The 13405-nt window shown below is 45.0% G+C and overlaps 1 protein-coding gene across 1 annotated transcript in view; it reads right to left on the bottom strand.

Annotated features, from left to right (window-relative positions):
- The window catches only part of SNAPC4 (small nuclear RNA activating complex polypeptide 4), a 42823-nt gene extending 38361 nt beyond the window's left edge, over nucleotides 1-4462 (bottom strand). Inside the window, exon 1 of the mRNA XM_035113164.2 lies at nucleotides 4433-4462. The gene's annotated coding sequence lies outside the window, so the exon portion shown is untranslated. The remainder of the gene's footprint in view (nucleotides 1-4432) is intronic.
- Nucleotides 4463-13405: the final 8943 nt, after the last annotated feature.

The following is a 13405-nucleotide window of genomic DNA, read 5'->3' as shown; positions in this document are numbered from 1 at the left end:
CCTATTGGGAGGACCCAGTTTTCTCAGTGCATGTTCTGGAAGTTGGACAATAGGGGCAGTACAGGATTCCTTTTGGTGTACCGACTTCCCCATTGCACCAAGGATACCCTGCCGAGCTGCTTCAGGTTGTGGCAGATGTTCTCCTGGAGACAGGACAACCTGGTTTGGTTTTCCTAGGGGATTTTAATATCCACGCCCACACCACCTTACAAGGGGCTGCTCTGGACTTCATGGAAAGCATGGTTTCCATGGGACTGTCCCTGAATAAGTTTGGCACAACTCATAGCCGTGGACATGCCTTAAACCTGGTGTTCACCTCTATGGATGTTGGTGATCTGACACTAAGTAAAAGTGAAACAAAAGAAGTGCCATGGTCGGATCACTTCCTGGTGCACCTGGACTTCTCTGCAACCCTCCCCCTCTGCAGGGAGGTGGGACCGATTTGGATGATCCGCCTCATCCACTTAATGGATCCAAATGGTTTCCAGAGAGTGGTAGGGGATGTTTTATCCCATGTTGATAGCCTTTCAGCTGATTCCCTGGTGGCCCGCTGGAATGTGGAGTTAACCAGGGCTATTGACTGTCTGGCTCTGAAGCACTCTCTACGATTGCATGGAGCTTGGACAGCCCCATAGTTTTCCCTGGAGCTGAGGGCAATGAAACAATGGTTGAGATGGCTAGAGCACCGGTGGCGGAAAACTCATTCTGAATCTGACCGGACACGGGTTAGAACTCAACATCGAACCTACCAAGTGGCGATAGCAACCGCGAAGAGGACCTTCTTCACCGCCTCTATTGCATCTGCAGAAAACAGCAGCAGGAGACGCTTTCAGGTGGCTCGCAATTTAACGGAACCACCTGCACCATCGGGGCCTGAAAAGGGTCCCAATATATCCTACAATGATTTTGCAAAAAAATTTGCAGGTAAAATCGCTCAGATTCGGAAGGAGGTAGACACCACCATGGGAGCAGGGCTTGGGCGGGAGAGTGCTAGAGTCCTGTCTAGTCAAGTTGCATTGGATTAATTCCAATTCCAAAGGTAGTCAAGTTCTGCGCTAGAACCATAAAAATCCGAGCCGACCTAGTAAGTAGTGCTCAAAAATTTCAGGACAGAGCCAAAGATGATCCATTGCTACCATTTGTTGTACCCTCCCAAGTAGTGATATATTCTTTAATAATTTTTATAATGGTTGAAATGGTTTATATTTATTGCTTATATTTTAGATTGTATTTTGGATTGTTTTATGTATGTATGTGTATGCTGGTCGAGAACCGTAACAATAAACTAAACTTCCAACTCTGAGGATGTGGACAGGCTGCTTGGGCGAGTGAAACCGACCACCTGTCTCCTTGATAAAGCGAGCCAGGAAGGGCTGGGCGATGGGCTCTGTGGGGTGGTGAATCCTTCCCTCTGTGAGGGAGACTTCCCAGACCTATTGAAAGAGGCGGTTATTAAACCGCTTCTTAAAAACAACTTTAGACCCAGCCAATATGGCCAACTATTGCCCAGTCTCAAATCTTCCATTCTTGGGCAAGGTGATTGAGCAGGTGGGTGCTGGACAACTCCAGGCATGCCTGGAGGATTCGGACCATTTGAATCCCTTCCAGTCAGGATTCAGGCCTCATCATGGGACTGAAACTGCCTTGGTCGTGTTGGTCGATGATCTCCGGTGGGCTGGGGACAGAGTTGAAAGCTGTTTCCTAGTTCTGCTGGATCTCTCAGTGGCCTTTGATACATAGCTGCCAAGTCTCCCGTTTTTCGCTGGAAACCCCCGGATTTTAATCCGTTTCCCGCTGTTAACCCAAATAGAAAAAAATCCCGTAAATCCCCCGATTTCCTACCTGCCAGGGAGGCTCCTTCTGCGCATGGCCGGACATGCACATAACCGATTTCGGGTGCCGCTCTGCCCATGTCTGGGCACTGGAAATCAGGCAGAGCTGCACCAGAGGTTGCTTCTACGCAGACATGAGTAGAAGCGACTTCCGGTGCCGCTCTGCCCATGTCTGGGCACTGGAAATCAGGCAGAGCCGCACCAGAGGTTGCTTCTATGCAGACATGCGTAGAAGTGACTTCCAGTGCCACTCTGCCCATGTCTGGGCACCGGAAATTGTGCAGCGCCGGCACCAGAAGTTGCTTCTACGCATGACTTCCAGTGCCGCACTGCTGCTGATCCCGGATTTTTCAACGGGAAACTTGGCAGCTATGCTTTGATACCATCGACCACAACATCCTTCTGTACCATCTGGAGGGGCTGGGAGCTGGGGGCACTGTTATACAGTAGTTCCGCTCCTTCCTCCTGGGCCATGTTCAGAAAGTGGTGTTGGGGGATGAGTGTTAAGACCCCTGGGCTCTCACTTGTGGGGTGCCTCAGGGTTCTGTCCCCTCCCCCATGCTTTTTAACATCTGTATGCAGCCGCTGGGAGAGATCATCAGGGGGTTTGGGGTTGGGTGTTCATCAGTATGCGGATGATACCCAGCTCTACCTCTATTTTATATCAGAGCCAGTGAAAGCTGTGAAGGTCTTATGTGAGTATCTGGAGGCAGCTGGATAATGGATGGCAGCTAACAGTTTGAGGTTGAATCCTGACAAGACAGAAGTACTGTTTTTGGGGGGATAGGGGAAGAGTGGGTGTGGAGGACTCCCTGGTCCTGAATGGGGTAACTGTGCCCTGAAGGAGCAGGTGCACAGCCTGGGAGTCATTTTGGACTCACAGCTGTCCATGGAGGTGCATGTCAATTCTGCATCCAGGGCAGCAGTCTACCAGTTCCATCTGGTATGCAGGAAAAAAAACCAGCCAGATGGGCAGGGTATTAATAATAATAAAATAATAATAATATCATATATGAGATTCTGCTATATCAAAAGACAAGGGAATTGACAGACTGAAATGAGCATCCTAGGTCAGAAATTAAGGTAAAGGTAAAGGGACCCCTGACTGTTAAGTCTAGTCGCGGGCGACTATGGGGTTGCTGTGCTCATCTCGCTTTACTGGCCAAGGAACCAGCGTTTGTCCACAGACAGCTTCCAGGTCATGTGGCCAGCATGACTAAGCTGCTTCTGGCGAACCAGAGCAGTGGACGGAAACACCATTTACTTTCCCGCCGGAGTGGTACCTATTTATCTACTTGCAACTGACGTGCTTTCAAACTGCTAGGTTGGCAGTAGCTGGGACCGAACAATGGGAGCTCACCCCATCACGGGGATTCGAAACGCTGACCTTCCGATCAGCAAGCTGATGGTTTAGACCAGCGCCACCCGTGTCCCAGGTCAGAAATTAAACATATGTTTAATTTTACTTTTAGTTTAACTTCAGAAATGAAAAGGGCTGCAAGTAAAGTTGGTTTTCAACATTGTGATATTTCACCAGCTAAGCTCCCGTTGCTTGGTCCCTGCTCATGCCAACCTAGCAGTTCAAAAGCACAAAGTGCAAGTAGATAAATAGGTACTGCTTTGGTAGGAACCTATTCTGGCTCCCCAGAAGTGGCTTAGTCATGCTGGCCACATGACCCAGAAGCTACCCCGGAGTCGTCCACGACTAGACCTAACGGTCAGGGTCCCTTTACCTTTACCTTTAAAGGTAAAGGGACCCCTCAACCTCGTGACCGACTCTGGGGTTGCGGCACTCATCTCGCATTATTGGCCAAGGGAGCCGGCGTACAGCTTCTAGGTCATGTGGCCAGCATGACAAAGCCGCTTCTGGCGAACCAGAGCAGCACACGGAAATGCCATTTATCTTCCCGCTGTAGCGGTACCTATTTATCTACTTATCTACTTTTTATCTACTTGCACTTTGATGTGCTTTTGATCTGCTAGGTTGGCAGGAGCTGGGACCGAGCAATGGGAGCTCACCCCATCCCATCGTGGGGATTTGAACCGCCGACCTTCTAATTGGCAAGCCCTAGGCTCTGTGGTTTAATCCACAGTGCCACCGTGTCCCTTTACCTTTATGTAGAGTCTAATTGGGGTAATGTCCTGCCAACTGCTACTGCTTAGGTGTTTAAAACAGATAAATTTTTTATTACCTTTAAGATATTGTTACAACTGTGACTGTAATATACAGAAAACCTTTAAGTTAGCACATTTTTTCTAAAGCTGTGAAAGTAATTAATAGCATACATATCAAAGGTAACGTGAGAAATTGTGCCCACAAATTTAAGTATTACTAAACATGAAAAAATCCAATTCTGTGACATGAGGGAGATGCAGAAACACAGAGAAATGAACACACACAAACACACAGTAGGGGAGAAGGGAGCTATGAGGCTTAAACAACAGGGCAAGATTCGTTTGCATTTTTAAAACTAAACCCGTTTATCTTTCCACAGGACAAGCTGCTACATTTACATAAGGTTTACCAGGCTTTGGGAGGGCGGTGTCTCAGGGCTTTGGCAGCATCCTAGAGCCCTTCCCAAAATTGGGCAAGCACTTACTAGACTTCCTGCTTTGGGTGGGGGCGGAGCTCTAGGCATGCCAGAGCCCTCATTGCTGCATTCCAAAAGCCACACAAAATGGACGGACTTTGCAATCTTTCCTGAAATGGCGCCCTATGTGGAAACCCATGTTTGGCGCCCTCAAGTGGATTTTTTAATTGTGTGCCACCTCAGCTAAGAGGCGCCCAGTGCAGAGAAACTGCCAGCACCTCTCAAATATTGCTGGCACTACTGTCAATCCAGCACTGCCACTACAGCTGAGCAAGGTGCCTGCCTCTGGGAAGGAAATTATTGGGCTCTGGCAGGGTTCTAGAGCCCTTCTTGTCCTTCCGAAAGATGGGCAAGCGCGGTTCTGTTGGTTTATGGTTTTACACCTCTGCCCCCACCCTCAAAAGGACAGGATTCTCCTCAACAATCAGCTGAGTGGGTCAGATTTTGCCACCAGGTACAAGAAAGATCCACTATTAATGTTGGTTCCGCTTCATTATCAGCACTGAAGTGAACTCTCTGGAGTTCAAGTCAGTCCGTCTTCACAAATCCCGTCTACATGAGAGGAAAGACAGCTATCCTTTCAAGTGAGATAAGAGGATGGCTCTCCTGAGGTAATAAATCAGAAGCCCTTAAAAGCCGAAAACTGAAGGGCAACTGCTTTTCTCAGAAACCATCATTAGAAGAAACACAATTACGCACAGTGGTTCAATTGTACCTTTATGTACAAAGAAGTGTCTATGCAATTCTGGTGTTCCACCACTAGAGGTGTATTCAGATTTTTTTATGGTCTGAAATAGCATAGCTCTATGTAAATACGAAAAAGAAAAAATGGTTTGAAAACGGTAATTAGTACCTCAGGAGAAGGTTATAAAAGAAAAGCAGGTTCTACAAGCAATGTATTGTATCATATATGAGGTTCCGCTACTTGAAAAGGAATGGATAGTGAAATTAACCTTCTTCATAAATGTAGGTCAGAAATGAAAAGGGAGGCAACTAGGGCTGGTCTCTGTCTGCTTTTCAGCATCGTGATATTTCACCAGCTAAACATCGCGGTATACCGAGATAACACAATGTATGAAATAAGGACGGAACTGTGTAGAGATGAACGAGGTAGTGTCCTGCCAACTGCAGCTGCTACTGCTTAAGGATAAAAAATGAACACATTTTTACTTACCTTTAACATATTGTTACAGCTGTGATTTTATAATACAGATAATTTTTAAATCAGCATATTTTCTCTGAATTAAAAATGTAAAACTAATTAGCAGTATAGCTATCAAATATAAGATGAGAGATTGTTCCCTAAAAATTTAATTCTATTACTAAACATGAAAAATACCAATTATATGATATGAAGGAGACACAGAAACACACAGAAACACACACATAAAAAAGGGGGGAAGGGAAGAAAGAGACTTAAAGAACAGGGCAAGGATTATTTTTATTTTTATTTTCCAATTCTGAAGTAAATAAGCCCAATTGATTTTTCCATTGACTTGGAGCGGCTGAAAGGGTTCTGGCTTTCGGAAGAGGGGTCAGTGCTCCGACAGCATCCCAGAGCCATCGCACCGTGCTCCAAAAGCCACACAAAATGGATGGACGTTGCAATCTTTCATAAAATGGCGCCTGTGAGAAGCCTGTATTAGCGCCCTCAAGTGGATTTCTTCTTAATTGTGCATCTCTCAGCTCAGCAGCGCTCTGTGCAGAGAAACTGCTGTCACCACTGTCAATCCAGAACTGTCACTGCAGCTGAGCCAGGCACCTGGCTCTGGGAAGGACACTCCCAGGCTCTGGTAGAATCCTAGAGCCCTTCTGTCATTCCAAAAGGTGGGCAAGCACAGTTTTGGAGGTTTATGGAATTATGCTTCTGCCCTCCCTCCCAGCACCCGCATTCAGGATCCTCCTCCACATTCAGCTGAGTGGGTGAGATTTTTCCCCCAGGCAGAAGATAGACCTACCCTTAATGTTGGTTCTGCTGCTCCATCTTCGAAAAAAAAACCTCTACACTGTAGGGTTGCCACCTGTCCCATATAATACAGGATTGTCCTGTATTTCAATGTAAAATGCTATGTCCTGTTTAATACAGTTTTGCCCTGTATTTCAGATCTCCTCTCTTTCTGCCTTCCCACCCTCTCTCTGCCAAGTTAGGGATCCTCTCTAAATGTATGTGTTTGAAAGGGTGTGCAAAAGATCATGTACTATAGCTCTGGGTAGCCAACAAAGACTGATTTACGAATTCGTGTGTGTGTGTGTGCGCGTGCATGTGTGTGTGTGTGCATGTGTGGCAAATTCCTGAGAGCTGATCCTGTTAGGCTGCAATAAATTGTAATGTATTACTTTGAAGTCACTTCAGCACTAGATGAAAAAACAAAAACAAATCACCAACCACCCTGCCCTGTACTTTGACAGAACAAAGGTGGCAACCCTAACGAGAGGAAAGACAGTTGTCACTTAACGTGAGATAAGGGATGGCTCTCCTGAGGTAAGAAAAACAGAAATATTTAAAAGCCAAAAGCTGAAGGGTAACTTCATTTATCAGAAATCATCTTTAGAATAACCAAAATTAAACACATTGCTTCAAATATATATTTTTGTACAAGGAAGTATCTATGCAATTATGGCATTCCACCACTAGAGGTGCACTTCAGATTTTTAAAAGATTGAAACAGCACATACACGATGTAAAAATGAGAACAGTAGTAATGGGCTGGAAACAGCCTACGTTTTATTTTACCCAGAACAAAGACCCAGTTTGGCACCCCCCCATGTGCATTTCCGTACACACACACACAAGCTGCGAGCCTCAATGGCGTCCCTCTGGAAGCTTAACTTGTGCAGAAAACCTAGCTGGCTCCCCTCCCCAAGCCATGGCTCTGATATGCCGTACAAGAAAAGCAGGTCCTACAAGCAATGTATTATATAATATATGAAATTCTGCTACTTGAAAAAACATTGAAATTGACAGTGAAGCAAGCCTCCTTCATAAACATAGGTCAGAAAAGACAAAGGCTGAAACTAGGGTTGAGCTATGTCTGCTTTTAAACATCGTGATATTTCACTAGCTAAACATTGCGGTATATACCGAGATAACTCGATGTCTGGAATAAGGACAGAACTGTGTAGCGGCAAACGAGAGAATGTCCTGCCAACTGCTACTGCTTAGGGGTGTAAAATGGATAAATTTTTACTTACCTTTAACATGTTGTTACAACTATGATTCTATAGGACAAATGATTTCTAACTTAGCACATTTTCTCTAAAATTAAAACTGTAGATGTAATTAGTAGATGTTAAGGTGAGAGATGGCTCTTGTGTATTACTCAATGCAACAAAAGACAAGTCCGTGATATGAGGATGACACAGAAAGACAAAGAGAGACAGACAGACAGACAGACAGACAGAAAGAAAGAGAAAGACGGAAAGAGAAGGAAGTAGCAAGGCTTAAACAACAGGGCAAAATTTATTTGTATTTTTTAAAACAGACCCAGTTTACTTTTCCTCAGGACTAGCAGCAGCTTCTAAGCCGAAAAGATGCTTTTGCATTAAGTTTACTTATGAGGGCTCTGGCTGCACCCCAGAGCCCTTCCCTCCTCCCCAAAGCTGGGCACAAACTTTCGGCTTTCAGAAGTGGGGGCAAAGCTCTGGCAGCATCCCAAAGTAGTCGTGCCCTGTTCCAAAAGCCACACAAAATGGACGGACTTTGTAATGTTTCATAAAATGGTGCCCTGTGAGAAGCCTCTGTTGGCGCCCTCAAGTGGATCTTTCTGGTTGTACTCCACCACAGCTGGGCAGAGCCCTGTGCAGAGAAACTGCCGGCATCACTCTCAAATACTGCACTGCGGCAGAGCAAGGCACCTAGTTCTGGAAAGCTTACACCATGCTTTGGGAAGGAGATGGGAGGGCTCTGGGATGCAGCCAGAGCTCTCATGCCACTGCATTCCCAAAGTCAGGTAAAACTTTATTCCACCTTTCTGGGAGGCCTTGGTTTCTGGTTTTATGTGTTTTCTCCCTATACAAGATACTCTTCCACATTCAGCTAGGAGGGGCCTCAGATCCCCACCCCTAGCATCCTGCCCTGACAAACCAATGACCTACAAATCCTTGCAGCATAATCAAGAATGGAGCCACAGTTAATAAGTGAAGCTGCCTACACCACCTCCTTCTTGTCACTTGCTTCTGTTCTTGTAACACTAGCTAGCAGATGGGTAATAAGGCTGAGGCAAAGGGATATGCACTACAAAGACCCACCTTTAATATTGGTTCTGCTGCATTAGCAGCACTGAAGTGACTTCTCTAGTGCACAAACCTGGGCAGTTTGTTAGAAAGTCCTGGGCTGTCCAGATGACAAGAGCCATCCTCTCTCAGCCACGGTGATGTGGTTCAAAGGAAAGCAGTGCTATCTATACGTTTGGCACCAGCCTGGTTGCAGGAGATTCCCAAAGCAGGCATCCAAGTTGCCATCCAGCCGCCTTAGGGACTCTATTCCAGACTTGGGTAGGGTTTACTCCTTAGCTGTTTCTTCTCCAGAAGATATCCCGCAAGGCAGCAGGTATGGATTGTTCTGTCTTCATAAACGCCCCTCTGCATGAGTGACAGTTCTCAGTTTAGTGAGATAAGGGAATGGCTCTCTTGCTCTCTTGCAGGAACAAACCAGAAGCCCTTCAAAGTCGACAGCTGAAGGGCAACATCATTTCTCAAAAACCTTCATTAGAAGAACCACAATTAAGTGCAGAGGTTCAATTGTACCTTTTTGAGAAATTCTCTTTGCAATTCTGGTGTTCCACCATCAGAGGTGCATTTGGGATTTTTTAGGACTGGAAAAGCATAGCACTATGTAAAAATGAGAAAAAGAATAATGGACAGGAAACAACATTAAGTCCCTACAGGCAATGTATTGTATTATATATGAGGTTCAGCTACTTGAAAGGGCATGGAAGATTGACCAGCTAAAATGAGTATCCTACAGAGACATAGGTCAAAAATGAAAGGGGCTGCATCTAGGGCTGTGCTATGTCTGGTTTTCAACATCGTGATATTGCAGTATACCGGTACCAAGATAAGACCATGTCTGAAATAATGATGGAACTATGTAGAGGTAAACAGGATGTTGTTCTGTCAACCACTACTGCTTAGGGGTCTAAAATGGATAAAGTTTTGCTTACCTTTAACATATTTAAAATATTTAACATATTTACCATTAACTGTGATTCTATATACAGACCCAAAAAAGAAAATAACAGAACACCACTAGTCATCACATACAGCTCCCAAGTTAAAACAGTACAACGCATCATCAGAGATCTACAGCCTCTCCTGGACAATGACAGCTCCCTTTCTCAAGCTCTGGGAGGAAGACCTTTCATTGCCTACAGACAGCCACCCAATCTTAAACAACTCCTCACCCACAATAATACAACCACCAGACTTAACATGGACACTGGTACCAGAGCCTGCAATAAACCCAGATGCCAACTTTGCTGCCACATACACCCGGACAACATCATTACTGGCCCCAACAACATCCAACATACCATCTCAGGACTATTTAATTGCTCATCTTCTAACATTGTGTATGCCATCAAATGCCAACGGTGCCCTTCAGCTCTCTATATTGGACAAACAGGCCAAACCCTACGCCAAAGGATAAATGGACATAAATCTGACATCAGGAACCATAAGACTGAAAAACCAGTAGGAGAACACTTCAATCTCCCAGGACATTCTATACAAGATCTCAAAGCAGCTGTTTTATTACAGAGAAATTTCAGGAACAGACTGGAAAGGGAAGTTGCTGAATTGGAAATCATTACCAAGCTTAAAACCATGGAAGCACCTGGGATGAATAGAGATATCGGATTCTTATCTCATTATGCATGATCAAGCTTTCTTTAGCACCTCAGCCCAGGACTAATTGCAGCCATCAGCAGCCATTAACACCCATCTACAGGTTTACCACTCCCATCAGCCCATCTCCCATTCCCACCCACCCCCACCACCCTCTGTATATATATAGGGTCTGACACTTCTGTTTCTAGTGTATCTGAAGAAGTGTGCATGCACACGAAAGCTCATACCAAAATATAAACTTACTTGGTCTTTAAGGTGCTACTGAAGGATTTTTTTTATTTTGCTGTGATTCTATAGTACAGATAATTTTTAAATCAGCATGTTTTCACTATCATTAAACTTGTAGAAGTAATCAGTAGCATAGATATCAGAGGTAAGGTGAGACATTATTTCTATAAATTTAACTATATTACTAAACATGAAAGAAGACAATTCTGTGACAGGAGGGAGACAAATAAACTCACACACACAAACACACAGTAGAGGAAAAGTAAGGAATGAGGCTTAAACCAGGAGAAGGTTCATTTGTATTTTTTCAACTCTGAAGTAAATTACCCCAGTTTATTTTTCCATGGAACTAGATGCAAAGAGCTGCATTTGCATGGTGTTTATCAGGCTTTTAGATGGCTATGTCAGGGCTATGGAAGCATCCCAAAGCCCTTCCCTTATTCCCAAAGCTGGGCACTTACTAGGCTTCCAGCTTTTGGGAAGGTGAGCGCAGGGCTCTGGCAGGACCCTAGAGCCTGCCTCCATTAATTGGAACGTAGTAAGCTGTCAAAGCCCCTTCATGGATCCATACCTTGTCGTGGCAAAGGGGATTGAATAACTCAGAGAAACCATGAGCTATGCCATGAAGGGCCACCCAAGATGGACAGTTCATAGTGGAGAGTTTTGACTAAACGTGATCCACCTGGAGAAGGAACTGGCAAGCCACTCCAGTATCCCTGCCAAGAAAACTCCATGGACAAAGACAACAGGCATATAAAAGTTATGACGCTGGAAGATGAGCCCCTCAGGTCGGAAGGCGTCCAACATGCTACTGAGGAACAGCGGAGGACAAGTACAAGTAGATTCAGAGCTGATGAAGCGGCTGGGCCAAAGCCGAAAGGTCACTCAGTTGCGGATATGCCTGGAAGCGAAAGGAAAGTCCAATGCTGTAAATAAAAATATTGCATAGAAACCTGGAATGTAAGAACCATGGATAATGGTAAGCTGGATGTGGTCAAAAATGAGATGGCAAGAATAAATATTGACATCCTGGGCATCAGTGAACTAAAATGGAGGAGAATGGGCGAATTCAGTTCGGATGGCTATCATATCTACTACTGTGGAATCCCATAGAAGAAATGGAGTGACCCTCATAGTCAACAAATGAGTGGCAAAAGCTGTAATGGGATGCAATCTCAAAAATGACAGAATGATCTCAATACGAATCCAAGGCAGACCTTTTAACATCACAGTAATCCAAGTTTATGCACCAACTACTGGTGCTGAAGAAACTGAAATTGACCAATTCTATGAAGACTTACAACACCTTCTAGAAATGACACCAAAGAAGGATGTTCTTCTCATTACAGGGGATTGGAATGCTAAAGTAGGGAAATCAAGACATAAAAGGAACAACTGGCAAGTTTGGCCTTGGAGTTCAAAATGAAGCAGGGCAAAGGCTAATAGAGTTCTGTCAAGAGAACAAGCTGGTCATCACAAACACTCTATTCCAACAACACAAGAGACGACTCTACACATGGATATCACCAAATGGGCAGCATCGAAATCAGATTGATTATATTATCTGCAGCCAAAGATGGAGAAGCTCCATACAATCAGCAAAAACAAGACCTGGAGCTGACTGTAACTCAGATCATCAGCTTCTTACAGCAAAATTCCAGCTTAAACTGAAGAAAGTAGGGAAAACCACCGGGCCAGTAAGATACAATCTAAATCAAATCCCTTATGAATACACAGTGGAAGTGAGGAACAGGTTTAAGGATTTAGATTTGGTGGACAGAGTGCCTGAAGAACTATGGATGGAGGCTCGTAACATTATGCAGGAGGCAGCAACGAAAACCATCCCAAGGAAAAGGAAATGCAAGAAAGCAAAATGGCTGTCCAACGAGGCCTTACAAATAGCGGAGGAGAGGAGGCAAGCAAAATGCAAGGGAGATAGGGAAAGATACAGGAAACTGAATGCAGATCTCCAAAAATAGCAAGGAGAGACAAGAGGGTCTTCTTAAACGAGCAATGCAAAGAAATAGAGGCATAGCTGCCAAGTATCCCGTATCCACCGGGAAAACCCCTTTTTTCTTACCGTTTCCCGGCGGTCTCCCGTTTAGGTTAAAATCCCGGTATTGTCCCTTAAATCGGCTTCGGCCCGGCGGCCATTTTTCTGGTGCCGCTTTGCCCTTCTATGGGCACCAGAAAATGGCAGCGCCGGTGCCAGAAGTCGCTTCCGTGCATGACCGGAAGTTGCATGACGCAACTTCCGGTTGCGCTTTGCCCTTCTACGGGCATCAGAAAATGGCGGTGCCGGCGCCGGAAGTCGCTTTTACGTGTTTCCGGTCATGCGCGGAAGCGACTTCCGGTCATGCGCGCGCTGCAGATCCCGGATCTTTACGTCCGGAACTTGGCAGGTATGAATAGAGGAAAACAATAAAATGGGGAAAACCAGAGATCTGTTCAAGAAAATTGGAGATATGAAAGGAACATTTCATACAAAGATTACCATAATAAAGCACAAAAGTGGCAAGGACCTAACAGAAGCAGAAGACATGAAGAAGAGGTGGCAAGAATACACAGAGGAATTATGCCAGAAAGATATGGAGGCCTCGTACACCCCAGGTAGTGTGGTTGCTGACCTTGAGCCAGACATCTTGGAGAGTGAAGTCAAATGGGCCTTAGAAAGCACTGCTAATAACAAGGCCAGTGGAAGTGATGATATTCCAGCTGAACTATTTAAGATTTTAAAAGATGATGCTGTTAAGGTGCTACACCCAATATGCCAGCAAGTTTGGAAAACTCAGCAATGGCCAGAGGATTGGAGAAGATCAGTCTACATCCCAATTCCAAAGAAGGTCAGTGCTCCAACTACCGCACAATTGCACTCATTTCACATGCTAGCAAGGTTATGCTTACAAT

The sequence above is a fragment of the Zootoca vivipara genome, chromosome Z (assembly GCF_963506605.1).
Source record: "Zootoca vivipara chromosome Z, rZooViv1.1, whole genome shotgun sequence".
Classification (NCBI taxonomy): domain Eukaryota; kingdom Metazoa; phylum Chordata; class Lepidosauria; order Squamata; family Lacertidae; genus Zootoca; species Zootoca vivipara.
The sequence above is the reverse complement of the archived record's forward strand: the minus strand, read 5'-3'. Positions and strand labels throughout refer to the sequence as shown.